Consider the following 18798-nt stretch of genomic DNA (forward strand, 5'->3'; position numbering starts at 1 on the left):
AACCTCCCATAAAAGAGACGGGGATTTAGATCCAATTCACACCATCTTCCCTCCGCGAGCCTTCATCAGAGTGCCTTTGACAGAGATCCATTCCATCATGGCCGGTCGGTGCAGCTCCTCCTCTCGCCTCTCCAGCCCTTGGCCCGGAGATTGGGGGAGGTGTTCCGTTCCGCATAGCGAGCTAGTAGTGCTTCAGTCTAAGGGGCTTCTCCCCCCAGCATATATGGTCCCAGTTCGAGCCGGGATTGCTACCTATAGCGGCGGAGAGCAGGCGGAGAGCGTCCCCAATCCCTCTCAAGGAGAGCGGGTATGCCTAGTCCCTTATTTGATGAGAGGACTCGGATTTCCAATTCATCCGTTTCTCCGAGGGTTGCTGGAGTTCTACGGCCTCCAGCTACACAACCTCACGCCCGCCTCCATTCTGCACATTGCGGGCTTCGTGGCCCTCTGTGAGCTGTTCTTGGGCGTTGAGGCCCATTTCGCGCTATGGAAGAGGTTGTTTTGCCTCGTGCCCTGTTCTCAGGAGGGGTCTATTTATAAAGTGGGCGGAGCCGAACTATGGCGCATCGCCGGGACCGGATATCTATCAGGTACCCCAAAGAGGACGTCCGAGGACTGGCCCTCAGAGTGGTTCTATATAGATGACGTCCCCCTGCCGGACCCTGTACGGATCGGCCTCCCTGAGTTCAATAATGCTCCGTTGAAGAAGCGCCTGAGCTGGCGCCCGCGGAACCCTCAGAGGGAAACTGACCGGGACGTCCTTTACCTGATGAGCCGGATAAGGTTGTTGGCTCATTCCGGACTGACCATGATCAAGGTCATGGCCATATGCATTACGTGAGGGGTGCAGCCGCTTCAATACAGAGGCCACCCCATGTGGGATTACAACGGGGAGGACGACGCCACCCGGTGCGGTCGTAAGGGGCCAGATTTGGCCACCACTTTAACGAGAATCTTATCTTCTTTGTACAAGGGAGAAGAAGAGGAATTCCTCTGTGCCAACCCGGAGGGCGGATTCTCCATGTACAATCCTCCCAGTTGGCTGAGCGAACATTTTCACCTACCGACCCGCTTTCGAAATTCCCGTAATTGAGTACTTAGTCTAACAATGTTAATGCAGGAGCTGCGCCAGACTGTGAAGGAGATAAACAGCCCTCCTCCACAACCCGAGGACCCGGAACGGTCCCTCGATCCGGACTCCCAAGAGGATCTGGACTTATGTGTGGAGTTAATTGACGGGGTGTTTCATCAATTGAGTAGGGATAACACCCTAGTGGCCATTACGGTCGACTATCCCGGACTACTTCCAGCCTCAAAGGTAACCGAGACCGAAGTCCCAGTATTTTTAAGGACATCCATCCATGCTTTATCTTGAATGCCATGAACTAATAGTGTTTCTTTTCGCAGGGTAAATCCTTGAGGTGAAAGGCCGAGCCCGCGGTGGGCAGCCAATAAGGGCCACTGAAGCCAGGCAGGCCAAAAAGAAGTGCGGACCAGATCGAGATTCCGGCGCAACGGTACGGCGTACAAATTTAATGCCTAGGGTTTATGCCCTTGAGTCTTACTAACGCTCATGATTTTCTTAGAAAGAAGAGAGCCCGCCGGACTATATCCGCCGGCCAAGGTTCAAGGCCGGGTCCGGAAGCAGAGACGGGCACGGGGCGCACCTCGGGCGTTCCTCCGACAGAGGACGCAGATGGGCTATCTGCCACCAATTCAGAGGTGGAGAGTGCCCTGAACCACAGGCGTCGCCAGACTATTCTTCGTGACGCATGTTTTTCCCGAGAGGCGTTGGACGCCTTTAATACAGGAGATGCGTATATCCGTGCCGCTCAAAATGGTCTAGCCAGAGCCATAGAGCAGTATGTAAAAGACATACAGGTGAGGAAAATTGAAGGTTATATATGTCAGTAGCCCCCGAGACTTGAAACAGTGAAGATAACTGTTTTAAGGATCATGTGCTATCAGTGTCTTACAAAGAAGAATACGCAACTGTACCAGGAGCTTGAAGAGTGCAAGGCCCAACTCGAGGCCGCACTGGCCACTTTAGAAAATGCCAAGGAGATGCCCTCAGGTAATATATGCTTCGAAAGATAATTCCGTTATGAAGTGCGGCAGGTGTGCAACTCTGACTATAATAGTGCAGATGGGGCCGGAGTAAATCCGGACAAGCAACAACTCATACGCCAACTAAAGGCTGGTGAGAGCGTGCTGATGAGGGTGAGGCAAGAGAAGAACAAACTTCAAGACGCCAATACCCGGCTGGGCGAGGAACTAAAGGATGTTCGTATTCAACTGTCTACTTCCGTAAAGGAGAATCGGCGACTTCGACGCGGCATTTTTAGTAAGTGCTTGAACGATTCTTCGAAAAAAGAATTCGGCGAGGAAGTCGATTAACAGAGCTATGTCTGTAGGTCTGCTGACAGGTCGTCCTGCGGAGGAAATGCCCGGTTCAACGGGAGACCTTCTTCCCGAGCTGTTGCAACTGCATGAACGAGTTTGGCAGGCAATGCAGAGTGTCATTCAGGCTATGTGGCCATCCCTCTCCATGCCCGAAGGCCTTGGGGATCTTACATAGAAGCTGGAGGGAGTGCGGCAGCGCTTCCGGTTGTGGAAGATATCGGCCTGCCGTCAAAGTGCCAGGGAGGCCTGGGCCATGGTGAAGACTCGGTACACGAAGGCTGACCCAAACCACATGGCCGAGGTCGGCCCTATGGGTCCTTACGGAAAGGAGATCCCTGTCAGCTTAGTATATGGACAGGTAGAGCTGGCTGCAAAGTATTCCCAACAGGACTATAAATTAGACCGCCTGTTGGATGGTATTGAAGAAGAATATACCGAGTCGGATTGACTCTGTAATTTAAAATGACATGAAAAATGCCTTCTAGCCGGATTGTAGATCATTTGTCATTGCGGACCTTTTCGCTTCTACCTCTGGACCCTATAGTCCGGAGTGTGTCCGAATACCCTCTCGATTATGTAAGAACCGGGGCATGCATGGAGACAAAGCGTAGGGGTCATAATTGCCTTAGCAGACAAGTGCCCAACTAGTTATGTTATATTACATGGTTAGTAAGAAACATCTTCCAGGGAGAACAGTTCCGTTAGGGGTTCCTTTCCCTGGGAGGCATGCCCTAAAGTGCATGTCCGAACTGCTAAAAAGAGCAGAAAAGCATCTGGGGGAAGATAAATAAACACGAAAGATCATCTTTTAGTTCACCAACCGAATATTCCCTTAAGAACGCTAGCTTTCGGCTTCACCCAGTCTGAGGTACACATCCGGCTGACCCGGCAGTAACAATCGCAGAGGTGCTCCCTTTACCACCTAGCCGAACGAACGGGAACGTAGGGGTAAGAACAGGAGCCAGGCAACCCAGCTTGGCCAAAACTTAAGTCATATCGATGCATATAATGGTGAATAAAAGGTTCATGCGGAAGTGTCACACATGTTTTGGGCATGAGGCCCGTTTTATATAAACTTCTGATAAAGAAGCCCCCAGGTATGGTCAGCCAACGTTATAAGTTTTGGCCCGTACTTCTCTGCTTTGATATCTTCGAGCCTGCTGTTGATAGAATGCGGAATGAGCTTTTGCCACGTTGCGCTCCTCCTCCAATGCGTCCAAGTTGTCCTGCCGATCGAGCTTGGCTTCTCTTTCTTCGTACATGCACACTCGAGGTGAGTCATGAATTATGTGCATGGCAGTACTGCCTCTGCGCCGTATACCATAAAAATGGTGTGAATCCGGTAGTGCGATTCGGCGTGGTCCGCAACCCCTAGAGTACACAGTCAAGTTCCTCTACCCAGTGCGTGTTAGATTCCTTGAGGGATCGCACTAGTCTGGGTTTGATGCCGCTCATAATGAGACTGTTGGCTCGCTCGACTTGACCACTGGTTTGGGGGTGATAGACTGAAGCGTAGTCGAGCTTAATGCCCATGTTTCTGCACTAGGCTTTAACTTTATCGGCCGTGAAGTTTGTGCCGTTGTCAGTTATGATGCTGTGGGGGACGCCGTAACTGTGTACGACCCCGGATATGAAGTTTATCACTGGTCCGGATTCGGCGTCTTTACAGGCTTGGCCTCTATCCATTTGGTGAATTTGTCCACCATGACCAGTAGATATTTTTGCTTGTGGGTTCCTCCTTTAAGGGATCCAACCATGTCAAGCCCCCAGACCGCAAAAGGCTAGGTAATGGGTATAGTTCGTAGGGCGGTAGGCGGCATGTGGCTTTGGTTGGCGAATAACTGGCAACCGACGCATCGCTGCACTAAGTCCTGAGCGTCTGCCCGGGCCGTTGGCCAATAAAATCCGGTACGGAAGGCCTTGCTTACAAGGGCCCGAGCTGCGGCGTGGTGCCCGCCAAGTCTGGCATGAATTTCAGCCAGAAGGTCTCGCCCTTCCTCTTCGGAGATACACCTTTGAAGGACTCCGGTTGTGCTTTTCTTATAAAGCTCTCCCTCGTGGACTTTGTAGGCTTTAGATCGCCGCACTATGCAGCGGGCCTCGTTTTGGTCCTCGGGAAGTTCCTGCCTAGTTAGGTAGGCTAGGAATGGTTCTGTCCACGGGGCAATGACTGCCATTATTGTGTGGGCTGACGGTGTTGTTTCATTGGCGGAGCCACCGACTGTGTTAGAGTGTTCGGTGAGGGGCAGTGCGGTTGTGCCCGGGCTATTGTTTCCGGACTCTCCCTCCCATGATACAGATGGCTTGAACAGCCTCTTTAGGAAGATGTTCGGAGGGACGGCATCGCGCTTGGCGCCGATGCGTGCCAACACGTCTGCTGCCTGGTTATTCTCCCGGGCTATGTGATGAAATTCGAGCCCCTCAAACCGAGCTGACATCTTTAAGACGGCGTTGCGGTAAGCTGCCATTTTCGGATCCTTGGCATCGAAGTCTCCATTTATTTGGGATATTGCGAGGTCTGAATCCCCGCGGACCTCTAGGCGCTGAATGCCCATGGAGACTGCCATCCGGAGACCATGTAGAAGGGCCTCGTATTTGGCTGCGTTGTTGGAATCCGTGTACATTATCTGAAGTACGTATTGGACTGTATCTCCGGTTGGAGACGTCAGAATGACGCCAGCCCCCAGGCCAGCCAACATTTTAGAGCCGTCAAAGTGCATGATCCAGTTGGAGTATGCGCCGTACTCTTTAGGGAGCTCGGCTTCAGTCCATTCTGCGATGAAGTCGGCTAAAACCTGTGACTTAATAGCTCGCCTTGGCTTGTAAGTTATGTCGAACGGGAGGAGCTCGATGGCCCATTTGGCAATCCGGCCCGTTGCGTCGCGGTTGTTTATAATATCATTAAGAGGTACTTCGGATGCCACTATTATTGAACACTCTTGAAAATAGTGTCGCAGCTTCCGGGATGCCATGAACACCGCGTATGCTATCTTTTGATAATGCGGGTACCGTGACTTGCATGGAGTTAGGACAGTGGACACGTAGTAAACTGGTTTTTAGAGAGGGAACTTGTGTCCGTCCGTTTCTTGTTCGACGACGAGCACCGCGCTTACAACTTGATGGGTTGTCGCGATGTATAATAGCATTGGTTCACCCGTGTTGGGCGCGGCCAGGACCGGATTTATTGCCAGTATGGCTTTTATTTCTTCGAGTCCGGCCGTGGCGGCATCCGTCCACTCGAAGTGTTCGGTACGCCGCAGGAGGCGATAGAGGGGTAATGCCTTTTCTCCTAAGAGGGAGATAAAGCGGCTTAGAGCCGCCACGCATCCTGTCAATTTTTGTATTTGTTTGAGGTCTATTAGGGTATCCAATTGTGACAGAGCTCGGATCTTGGCTGGGTTTGCTTCAATTCCTCTACCGGATACGATGAAGCCCAAGAGCTTTCCGGCTGGTACGCCGAAAATGCATTTTTCCGGGTTGAGCTTAATGTCATATGTTCGGAGATTGCCGAACGTGAGACTCAAGTCGTCAACTAGAGTATCGATGTGTTTGGTTTTGACGACCACGTCATCTATGTATGCTTCAACTGTTTTGCAGATCTGGTTGCCAGACATGTCTGAACCATGCGCTGATATGTTGCGCCGGTGTTTTTGAGCCCTAAGGGCATCATGTTGAAGCAGAATGGGCCGTATGGGGTGATGAATGCCGTTGCGGCTTGGTCTGACTCTGCCATCTTGATTTGGTGGTAGCCAGAGTATGCATCGAGGAAACACAATGAGTCGTGTCATGCGGTGGCATCGATGATTTGATCAATTCGGGGGAGCGGGAAAGGATCCTTTGGCAGGCCTTATTTAGGTCTTTGAAATCGACACATAGGCGCCAGGATTTGTCCTTCTTTGGTACCATCACCAGGTTTGCTAGCCAGTCCGGATGTTTTATATCTCTGATGAATCCGGCTTCCAGTAGTTTTGCTAGCTCTTCTCCCATGGCTTGTCTCTTGGGTTTGGAGAAACGCCGCAGAGTCTGCTTAACAGGCTTAAACCCCTTTAGGATGTTCAGGCTGTGCTCAGCCAGCCTGCGTGGGATTCCTGGCATGTCTGAAGGGTGCCAGGCAAAAATGTCCCAATTTTCTCGCAGGAATTCTATGAGTGCGGCATCTACATCAGGTTTTAGATGTGCCCTGATGGAGGCCGTTTTTGTGGGGTCTGTTGGATGGACTTGGAATTTGACTATTTCATCCGCTGGTTTGAAAGAGGTGGACTTGGATCGCTTATCTAGTATCACATCGTCCCTGTCCACCGTGGAGCGCAACGTAGTTAGTTCCTTGGCCGCTAGGGCTTCGGATAATGCCTCCAGGGCCAGTGTGGGTGTCTTGTTTTCGGCGCGGAGCGCTGTATCCGGATCACTTGCAAGAGTGATGATTCCGTTGGGTCCGGGCATTTTGAGCTTCATGTACCCATAATGGGGTATGGCTTGAAAAATTGTAAATGCTTCTCGCCCTAGCAGAGCGTGGTATCCGCTGCTGAACGGGGCCACTTGAAATGTGACCTCCTCGGATCTGTAATTATCCGGCGTGCCGAACACCACATCCAGTGTGATTTTCCCTGAACAGCACGCTTCCCGGCTTGGTCTTTTTCCTCTAAAGGTTGTGTTGCTTCGCTCAATGCGGCTCCAGTCTATTTCCATTTTTCACAGGGTTTCCTCGTAGATGAGGTTAAGTTCGCTACCGCCGTCCATGAGTACCTTTGTAAGTCGGAAGCCGTCCGCTATCGGACTGAGGACCAATGCGGCTGGTGCTCGGGCTGTCCGGAATTTAGGTTCGTCACTGGCATTAAAAGTAATAGCCGTGTCACTCCATGGGTTTATTGTTGCTACTTGGTAGACTTCGGTAAGGTTGCGGAGGGTTCATTTCCTTGCATTGTTTGATGCGAAGGTCTCGAAGACTGTCAACACCGTACTGGCGTTTCTGGGGTGGTGTTCTTCGGATTCTGGAGTTAGAAGCTCCTCGCCACTTCTGGCCACCTGCCGAAGTATCCAACATGCTCTAAGGCTGTGAGTTGGTGCGACTTCCCCTGAACTATGAATTTTACAGGGTCCATTGAGCCATCCCTCCAGTACAGTCCCATACCCTATAGAGGGTTTTTGTTTTTTGATGTTTGGCTCAGGTGCCTGGCGATAATGCGCCCTTTTGTTTCGGACTCGTGTTGTATTCAGGGCTGGATTGTCCCAGAATTTATCTTCGATTTTCCGAACACTTTCTGTCGCACAGTACTTTCGTACTATGGATGTCAAGTCGGCGAAGCGTGTAATTTCGCGGTGACTTATGGCGTTGAGGATTCCGATGTCCGTGCAGTTTTTACAGAAGAATGAAATTGCTTCTTCCTCATGGCAGTCCTTTATCCTATTCATAACCAGGAGGAATCTGGCCCAATAGTGGTGTACTGTTTCCCCGGGCACTTGCCGTATTTGGGAGAAATCCCTTATAGTTGGGTGGGCGGGTGGATTTAAATCCGGAACCTTGCCCGATAAAAGATTCAGGGGCCAAGAAGTTTCCGAATTCGGAAGCTTCCTTTCTTGGACATTATTCAATGAATCAGGCCTGCTGCCTGACTTTAGGTTCAGGACTTGGGCAACATCCTCCCCTTCGCGGGTATCCGTCTTGGAGGGGTCGGGAATACGGACACATCTGGTCCTTAGAGCGGGCGAAGATGCGCTGCATTGTTCTTCCACCACTTCAACGTGGTGGGTGACCTGGGGAGAGTCGATCTCTCTCTGATCGGGTTTAAGCCCAATCTGGCCGTAATCTGTAGCGACTCCCAGGGCGGCAATGCGATCCAGAAGCTCATTCAGGGAAGAGAGCTCCGTCGGATCTAACTGCTCGGCGAGTTCCGAGCTGATGTGAAGATTGCTTTTGATGGCCCGAGAGGTCATCGTCGGCGCGGCGGCCGAACAGGCGGTCATCAAAAACCTGCCTAGCCGGAGAGTTTGACCGACAACCAAAGCTCCTTTAGCGACAGCGCCGTCTTTTTAAAGACGGGGTGCGGCATCCTTCCTGACGGTGACGACACAGAGGAACTCTCAATGAAAGCACCAATGTTGGTGTCAAAACCAGCGGATCTCGGGTAGGGGGTCCCGAACTGTGCGTCTAGGCGGATGGTAACAGGAGACAAGGGACACGATGTTTTTACCCAGGTTCGGGCCCTCTCGGTGCAGGTAAAACCCTACTCCTGCTTGATTAATATTGATGATATGGGTAGTACAAGAGTGGATCTACCACGAGATCAGAGAGGCTAAACCCTAGAAGCTAGCCTATGGTATGATTGTTGTTCGTCCTACGGACTAAAACTCTCCGGTTTATATAGACACCAGAGAGGGCTAGGGTTACATAGAGTCGGTTACAATGGGAAGAGATCTTCATATCGTATCGCCAAGCTTGCCTTCCACGCCAAGGAAAGTCCCATCCGGACACGGGACGAAGTCTTCAATCTTGTATCTTCATAGTCCGAGAGTCCGGCCAAAGGTTATAGTCAGGCCATCCGGACACCCCCTAATCCAGGACTCCCTCAGTCACCACCTGAATAGTATGTATGTATAGTATATACCCGTGATCACCTCCCGAGTGATCACGACCTGATAGTATAGCATAACAGACTGACAAGAATGTAGGGACACTAATGGTAAACTAGCATCCTATACTAAGCATTTAGGATTGCGGGTAACGTATCAACGACTGTAGCAAGAATAACATGCTATGCAACAGAATAGGAGTAACCGAACAGTAACAAGCTACACTACTCTAATGCAAGCAGTAGAGAGAAGAATAGGCAATATCTGGTGATCAAGGGGGAGCTTGCCTGGTTGCTCTGGCAAGAAGGAGGGTCGCCAACACCGTAGTCGAACTGGGGGGTCGTCAGCAGCCTCGGGGTCTACCGTTAAGAAGTAACAGAGGGGGACCACAGTAAATAACAAAGCAATCAAAGTATCACAAAGCGAAGCATGGCAATACGCGGTGCTAGAGGTGACCTAACGCAATAGTAGGTGATACCGGCGAAAGGGGGAAACATCCAGGAAAGTATCCCCGGTGTTTCGTGTTTTCGAACAGATGAACCGGAGGCGAAATGTTGCAGGTTCGTTATGCTAGGAACATGTGGCTGACGAATGGGCTGTGTATTCGGATTCGTCTCGTTGATCTGAGCAACTTTCATGTACAAAGTTTTTTCATCCGAGCTACGGTTTAATTTATATAAATTTTCAAAGTTTAAATCATTTTTGGAATTAACAGAATTCATTTAATAAGAATATATAATTATGATGTCAGCATGATGTCAGGGTGATGTCAGAAGTCAACTAGTCAGTTGACCTAGTCAAACTAACATGTGGGTCCCACTGCCATTGTCTAAGACTAACTAAAGAAATTTAATTAGTTTAGTTAATAGATTAGGTTAATTAAACATGATTAATTAAGTTAATTAATTAATTAATATTTTTATATTTCAAATTCTTTTTTTGTATCTTAGAAAAAACGTTTCCAGGGGGCCAATGTCAGTGGCCCCAGGGCCAAACGGGGCGGTTCGGGTGCACGAACGGGTGCGGGGCGCCCCTGACGCACGCCGGCACCGGCGGCCAGAGCCAGAGAGGCGACAATGCAGGTAGAGGAGAGGGCGACGCGGGAGGAGGAGGCCAGAGGGGGAAATAGCGCCCGACAGGAAGCGGGCCGGGCGCGGCTTGTGTGGCGGCGGGAGGGAGGCCGAAGGAAGGGCGCCAGAGCGAAACGTGCGAGCGGGGTGCCGCGGGGTTGGCCGGTTGCGGCCGTCCGCGGGCGACGGCGGGCGACGGAGCCGAGCACGGGGGAGAGGTAGGGCGAGCAGGGGAGAGAGGAGAGGGGGAGCTCACTAGGAGAGTAGGGGTTAGGGAGCGTCGGTCGAGGAGGATGACGGAGACGAGGCGATGCAGGGGAGGAAGCGATGAGGGCGTCCGGCGAGGTGGCGTCGGACGGCGTCGAGGTTGTGCCCCGATCCAGTTCTGGATCGGGGAGGGGGTGAGGACGGGGAGGCGAGCAACGGGGTCGAGGCGGCAATGGCGGGGCGGTGCTGGAGAGGACGAGCGGCGTTAGGGAATGCCGACAGCGAGGTGGGTAACGAGGCATCGGGGTCGGATCCCAATCTAGATGGATCGAGGGGGAGAGAGGGAGGAGAGGGGATCGTGCGGGGGGGACGTGGTGGTCGTCGGCTAGGGTTTTGGGGTGTGGGGGGTTAAGCAGGGTAGGGGTGATGGGCTGGGCCGGTCTGGTAGCCAAGGCCCAGGTGGGGGTTGGGACCTTTCTCTTTTTTCTGTCTTCTTTTGTTTTGCTTTTCCTTTTTTGTTTTTCTCTTATATTTATTTTCTGTTTTTTCTCAGTGTAAAGATATAGGCCTTATATAAAAACATGGTTTCTTCATGACAAATAGTTAGGGAATATTTTCAATGCATCAAACATTTTTCCTTAATAGTTTGAAGAAATAAATTTAGACTTGTTTTTTGGAATTTAAATTTGACCTCAGTTTGAACAAGTGAGGTTTAACAAAAGTTTAATTCTGATGACCTGGCATGATTAGCATGGGTTTACTGCAACTTAACTACCGGAGTGTCACACCTAGTGACAAGCATTAAGCATAGCAAAGTCATATCAACATCAATCTCAGAACATAGTGGATACTAGGGATCAATCCCTAAAAAATGAACTCGATTACATGATAAATATCATCCAACCCATCACCGTCCAGCAAGCCTACGATGGAATTACTCACTCCCGGTGGTGAGCATCATGAAATTGGTGATGGAGGAAGGTTGATGATGATGATGACGATGAATCCCTCTCCCCGGAGCCCAAAGCAGACTCCAGATCTGCCCTCCCAATGAAGAACAGGAGGTGGCGGCGGCTCCGTATCATAAAACACGATGAATCCTTCTCTCTGATTTTTTTCTCCATGGATGTGGATGTATAGTGTTGGAATTAGGGTCAGAGGCTGTCTAGGGGGGCCACAAGCCTAAGGGCGTGCCCCTAGGGTACGTGGCCTCTGGGTGGCCCCCCTCTGGTTACTTCTTGCGCCAATATTTTTTATATATTCCACAAAAATTCTCCCTAAATTTTCAGGTCAATCTGAGAACTTTGATTTCTGCACAAAAATAACACCATGGCAATTCCGCTGAAAACATCGCCAGTCCGGGTTAGTTCCATTCAGATCATGCAAATTAGAGTCGAAAACATGGGCAGAAGAGTTTGGAAAAGTATATACGATGGAGACATATCAGGATGTTGATACGTCTCCAACATATCTATAATTTTTTATTGTTCCCATGTTGTTATATTATCATTCTTGGATGTTTTACAATCATTTTATAGCAACTTTATATCATTTTTGGGACTAACCTATTGACATAGTGCCAAGTGCCAGTCGCTGCTTTTTTCTTGTTTTTTACTTCACAGAATATCAGTACCAAACGGAGTCCAAACGCAGCGAAACTTTTTGGAGAATTTTTCTGGACCAGAAGACACCTCTTGGGCGAAAGAAGTAGCAGAGGAGTGCCCCAAGAGGGGCAGAACTCACCTGGGTGCGCCTGGGGCCCAGGCACGCCCTGGTGGGTTGTGCCCACCTCGGTGGCCTCCCGCACCACCTCTTTACCCTATAAATACCCAAATGTTCCAGAAACCCTAGGCGAGTCGACGAAAAACAATTCCAGCCGCCGCAAGTTCCAAAACCATGAGATCCAATCTAGACACCATCACAGAGGGGTTCATCATCCTCATTGGTGCCTCTCCGATGATGCGTGAGTAGTTCATTATAGACCTACGGGTCCATAGGCAGTAGCTAGATGGCTTCCTCTCTCTTTTTGATTCTCAATACAATGGTCTCTTGGAGATCTATTTGATGTAAATCTTTTTGCGGTGCGTTTGTTGGGATCCGATGAACTTTGAGTTTATGATCAGACCTATTTATCCATGAAATTTATTTGAGTTTCTTTGATCTCTTATATGCATGATTACTTATAGCCTCGGATTTCTTCTCTGAATCTTTGGTTTAGTTAGGCCGAATAGATCGATTTTTCTTGCCAAGTGAAAAGGTGCTTTGTGATGAGTTCCATCATACGTTGTTCTTTCCCAGTGACAGAAGGGGCATCAAGACACGTATGTATCATTGCTATTAAGGATAACAAGATGGGGGCTATTCCTACATGAATAGATCTTGTCTACATCATGTCATTGTTCTTATTGCATTACTCTGTTTCTCCATGAACTTAATACACTACATGCATGCTAGATAGCGGTCAATGTGTGGAGTAATAGTAGTAGATGTAGGCAGGAGTCAGCCTACTAATCGTGGACGTGATGCCTATATAATGATCATTGCGTGTATATCATCATAATTATTTGAGGTTCTATCAATTGTTCAATAGTAATTTGTTTACCCACCATATGCTATTTTCTCCAGAGAAGCCACTAGTGAAATCTATGGCCCTCGGGTCTATTCTTTATCATATATTTTCAGATATATATTGTTATTTGAGTTTTTCTTTATTTGCATCTTTTATTTTCAGATCTGTATTACCAAAAACCCAAAAATACCTCATAGAATTTTATTTGTCGTTGTTTTATTTGCATCTACCAAACTATATCTTTACCAATCTTTTACCCAAGAGGGATTGACAACCCCTCTTACGTGTTGGGTTGCAAGTATTTGTCCTTTGTGTGCAGGTACCATTTACATAGTGTTGCTTGGTTCTCCTACTGGTTCGATAACCTTGGTTTCATAAATGAGGGAAATAGCTACCATAATTGTGTTGCATCATCCCTTCCTCTTCGGGGAAAAACTGATGCGGACACGAGCCATCAGTACTATATGCCTCTGTCTTACTATACTCTGATCGTGCAGAACAAGTTCTTAAACCTAAAGAACAACTATTCTCATTTGAGATTCCATTCCTATGGTGCATACTGCTTTGCTCTTGTATCACTATATGTACTCATACAAACTTATTTTTAAATTGAATGATCCAATCGAAATTCCAATGGCACAACAATATGTTTAAACATGATTCTTTAACTGGTTTGCTCTTCTAAATTGCTCTGTTGATTTCAATTTCAATTGTGTATACAGTTGACTTCTTATATCAAGCACATTACTAGCATCACAACGCAACCAATAGTGTTGTTGTACATGTATACCTGTGGTACCCATCTGAAATCTTTTTGTGCTGTGTAGATTACCATAGTTGTGTTATTTCAATGTTGCTTTGTGTTGAACTGATATGATTTGAACTGTGTGTTTATTTTGATTTGGCAGGACAATGTAGTGACCATAGCACATAGATATATGTTTGTTTGATGCGTTTATTATGTACTACTTTGCAATAGAAGACTGAACTGGACTGGTATACCTTACTACTGAACTGGTCCACCTTACTACTGAACTGGTCCACCAAACTGAGTTCCATAAACTACTCCCTACGTCCCAAATAAGTGACTCAACTTTGTACTAACTTTACAAAGTTAGTACAAAGTTGAGTCACTTGTTTTGGGACGGAGGGAGTACATGATAAACCGGATATGTGTCTCCTTGTTTCTTCTATTTGAATGTTGATAGAATATTGGAGAAGAGTACCTTCTTAAGCAATGGTAAAGGAAGTAATGCAGATAAGGTTCAGGATAGTGAGACAGCCTTGTTGGTCTCCAACAAAGCTGGTAAAACAGATAAGGAAAACTATCTTTAAGACAGTGAGACAACCCCAAAGTCATGTCTTGATGCCGTGTTCGAGTTACTGCCACTACCACTGGCACAAGCTCTTCGAACTTGTTGTGAATCAGTTTGGTTTCTTGAGTCTCAACTACAAGCTGAAAGACATCTATCAGCTATGTAGCGACAAGAAGCCGAATGACTGAGGAAATCCCTGCAGAATTCAAATGCATACTTTCTGTTGCAACAACAAGCATTGGAGGATTTTAGCGCCAAACAATAGAAAGTTAATAAGCTTTCTAAGCTTATTGCCAGCATGGTGGATACACAGGATATTGTTTCTTGAGCTCTTCTGAAGTTGTTTCAGTCATGGACTTGTTTTGCAGCCGTGTTTATTTGCACTGGTGGCCAATTTAGACACCCAGTGTATGTAATATGCTACTTTGTTCCCCATATTCGCATTGGTGGCGAACTTTCATGCCCAGTGGATGTAATATGCCGTAATAGCCTAGCGTAAGCTGCTTGCTTATTTATTTCCTTATTGTCTTGCTTATTTTTTTGGTTGTATTCACTGCAGTTATTTTCCATGGTTTGCCAGTGGCCAAAATAAAGTATTTTTAAAACTAGGCCAAAATAACCATGGGTAACATATGGACCGTTGTAATGATGGTCCTGCTACCTGCGGTAATGACCATGGGCCTCGTACGGGCCATAGGATCGATGGGCCTCCTATGGGCCGTAAAATCAATGGGCCTTCTACGGGCCGTATGACCGATTGGCCAAACATGGCTTGTACTATTCATGGACTAATAACGGGCCGTAACGGGCTAGAGTGGAAATCGTCAGTTTATGGCCCGAGCTTAACGAGTCGTTAATACACTGATATGTATAACGGGCTTAATTCTATTGACAAGCATAATGGGTTGTTAATAGGCCATATTTGATGACGCTATGAAAACATCCCAACGGATTTACGGGACACAAACGGGCCGACTATAACCACGGGCTGGATTTGGTCCACAAGTGGAACATGCCAGTAACGGACCATAAGTAATCGAAGGCAGGAAATGAGCCCAAGAATAAATGGGGCCTTATAAGGCCCAAAGATAAGACGGGCTAGAAACGGCCCAATAGTATAATGGGTCGTTAATGGGTATAAAGCGGTACAGTGTTCATTATGGGCCAGTTTCACTACGGGTTGTTAATGGGCCTAGAGTTACAAAGGGCCTCATATGGGCCGAAAGATGTCATGGGCCATACATGGGCCAGAAGTTACAATGGGCTGGAATCATATTGGACGGCCCAAATGATGCTACTGGGCCTAATTCGGATAGGCCATAATGGGTCGTGATTTAGCGGGTTGTAAATGGGTTATATGCCAACAGGCCATTAGCAGACTTTCCGTGGGCCGGCCCGCTTCCTTTTGACCAAGTCAAACGGGTCGGACTTTTGACTTGAATGGGCCAATGTTCGGCCGAATCACGTGTCGACGTATCATAGGTGCGTCCCATCCATTCGTCGGGTGACATATGTCCCAATGAGGAGCTGACATGTGGTTACTCCGGCAAATGAGAATTTTACACGTGGAAAATCCCCATTGGTCCTGGCTGTTAACGGGTTATCGGATCCAAACCGGAACCTGATAGCTTAACAGTGACCCGTTACAGTGGATGCCACGTGTTGGCTACAGAAAGGACATGCAGTACCCCATGTGTGGCTTTGGTAATTGATGACATTCTCTATGGACTAATGGTTGCATTGAGTTATATTTGAAGGATTTGTCCATAGGCATTCCTTGAAGTCCATGTGTTGGTTTGAAGGAGTTTATGAGTTGACCAAGGTGCTATTAAGGAATTATCCAAAGATTAGTCATGTGAGTATTGAGCTTATCGCTGGCATGTCTTGAAGAAGAAGAGAAGATTGTGTGAACATTCATGTGTATCTTCAAGACATCATCTTTATAAAGAGAGAAGATTTCACACAAAGCGTAGAAGATACACCGAGTGGGATCAAGTGACCTCGAGGTTTGGTAAGCATTGTCCACTGCACTTTGTGTACTAACCCATGGTCTTTGTGAGAGTTCTATGTGGGGTTAGGTTTCCTTCCATGGCCTTGCGTCAAGAGGATGATCACATACAACCCATGGAGGATGACATCAAATAAAGGTTGTGTTGTGCAAGTTCAAGTGGAGCATCACGAAGAAATCATGCTTGTAGCTTGCCATCCATTGTGGTGACAATGGACTTGTGAAGGTGTGCCGAAGAGTGGCTCACCCATAGTGGAGTATGGGGAGCAATCAACTAGCCTTCATTGAGCCAGCGCAATCACGAAAGGTGGTCCAACTTGAGGGAGTCAAGATCATCATCATCTAGCTCAAGTGGACTTTGTGCAAGGCAAAGGTCTGGCATTGATAGGTTCCCTATTTTACCGGTCCCATGGTGGTAGTTTGGAGACCGGATTATAGGATCGATTGTCGTATTATCAAGGGGGGCTCTCAAGTGAGTAGCTTGATGGTACTGTTCGTAGAGAGCTCAAACCATTGCATGCTTGAATCATCTTTCTTGGTTCTTGTTTGGTTTTCTCCTTGTGAGATTTGGAGCTTATGGTCATCTTCTTGACATGATCGAGTTCATCGAAAACAGAGTTCACATGCTTCTTCTATTGCGTTTTCGGTGTTGGAGGTTTTAACGGTCTTACTCGAGGAAGGGTTCTCACAATTTTCTTGTGGGCCTTTTCTAATTTCCTTCTTATTGTTATTTCTATCATTATTGTGTTACCCCTTGTCTCTAGCTTTCCAACAAACTTGGTTTCGTTGAATTCAGAGTCCGTTTGTAAAAGTTGTGTTAGTTTTGGTGTCCTTAAAAAGGTTGCAGCGGTACTGCCGCTCATGGGAGAGGTACTACCGCTTGGAGGGGGTGTAATTTTTTAGTACCGCTCTTGGGAGCGGTACTACCGCTTGGAGTGGATGTAATGTTTTACTAAGGCTCCAGAGCAGTACCACCGCGGCTACTTTCGTGGCTACTTCCAATCCGAACCAAAAACTCGTCTTTAAGTCTAGCGGTGGTAGGCACGAAAATTTTTTTAGTACCGCTCGCAAGAAGTAGTACCGCTACCCTTAGCGGTAGTACCGCTACCCCTAGCAGTAGTACCGCTATGGCGGTTCTACTGGCCTTTTACCTCCTCACTGTTGTTTTTCAAAGGGCTTCCACCGCCCTAGCGGTAGTACCGCTCCCATGAGCGGTAGTACCACTCTGTGCGGGCTGTGAGCATAACGGTTGGATTTTTTCCCACCTATAAAAGGGGGTCTTCTTCCCCAATGAACCTTATCCTTTGATCTCATGTTCTTCCCCCATTGTTGACCTTCTTAGAGCTTGCTATCTCTCAATCCCTCCATAGATTCTTGCTAGTTTCTGGGGGGAGAGGAGATCTAGATCCACATTTCTACCAAGCACTTTCTCCTCTATGTGAGGGGAACCCCTTGGATCTAGATCTTAGAGTTCTTGGTGTTCTCCTTCTTGTTATTCCTCACATTTTATTCCCTAGCATTAGTTTCTTTGGTGGGATTTGGGAGAGAAGAACTTGGGCACTCCATGTGCCCTTGCCATTGCATTTGGTGCATCAATTTGAGTTCTCCATGGTGATGGGTGGAAGTTACAAGTTAAGAAGCTTATTACTATTGGGTGCTTGGTACCCTTGAGCTTGTTCCTCTTGGGTGCTTGGGCGCCCTAGACGGTTGGTGGTGTTCGGAGCTCAATCATTGTGGTGTAAAGCTCCAGCCAAGCGTCGGGGTCTCCAATTAGGTTGTGGAGGTCGCCCCGAGCAATTTGACGGGTACCAGTGACCGCCCCAAGGGTTGCCAAAGTGTACAGGTTTGGTGAACGCCCCCAAGGGTTGCCATTTGTATGGGTTCGTTGACCACCCTCAAGAGTCCCTTAGTGGAATCACAACATCTTGCATTGTGCGAGGGCGTGAGGAGATTACGGTGTCCCTAGTGGCTTCTTGGGGAGCATTGTGCCTCCACACCCCTCCAAGCGGAGATTAGCATCCACAAGGGTGTGAACTTCGGGATACATTGTCGTCTCCGCGTGCCTCGGTTATCTCTTACCCGAGCCCTTTACTTATGCACTTTTACTTTGTGATAGCCATATTGTTTCTTGTCATATATCTTGCTATCACTTAGTTGTTTATCTTGCTTAGCATAAGTTGTCGGCGCACATAGGTGAGCCTAGTTGTTATAGGTTTTGTGCTTGAAAATTTAACCGCTAGGTTTATTCCGCATTTGTTCAAGCCTAAACCATAATTATATTAAAGCGCCTATTCACCCCCCCCCCTCTGGGTGACATCCTCGATCTTTCAATTGGCATCAGAGCATCGTCTCTCTTTATAGGGCTTAACCACCTAGAGAGTAAGGATGTCGACTAGGGGTTTAGGATTCTCTCACACTCTTAGTTTCAATGGCATAAATTTTGATGTTTGGGTAATTCGCATGCTTATTCTCTTTAGGGTCATGGACACAAATTTAGAGCGAATTGTAGATATGGGTTTTCCTCCTTCAAAGGATCCCCAATAATTATCTTTAGAGGATGAGAAAAACTTTTATCTCAATTCTCAAGCTTCTAATGTGCCTTTTGATGCTTTGAGCAATGTAGTTATATTTCAACTCATGCCATTCCGGGACGCTCAT

Source organism: Triticum aestivum, chromosome 6B, assembly GCF_018294505.1.
Source record: "Triticum aestivum cultivar Chinese Spring chromosome 6B, IWGSC CS RefSeq v2.1, whole genome shotgun sequence".
Taxonomy (NCBI): domain Eukaryota; kingdom Viridiplantae; phylum Streptophyta; class Magnoliopsida; order Poales; family Poaceae; genus Triticum; species Triticum aestivum.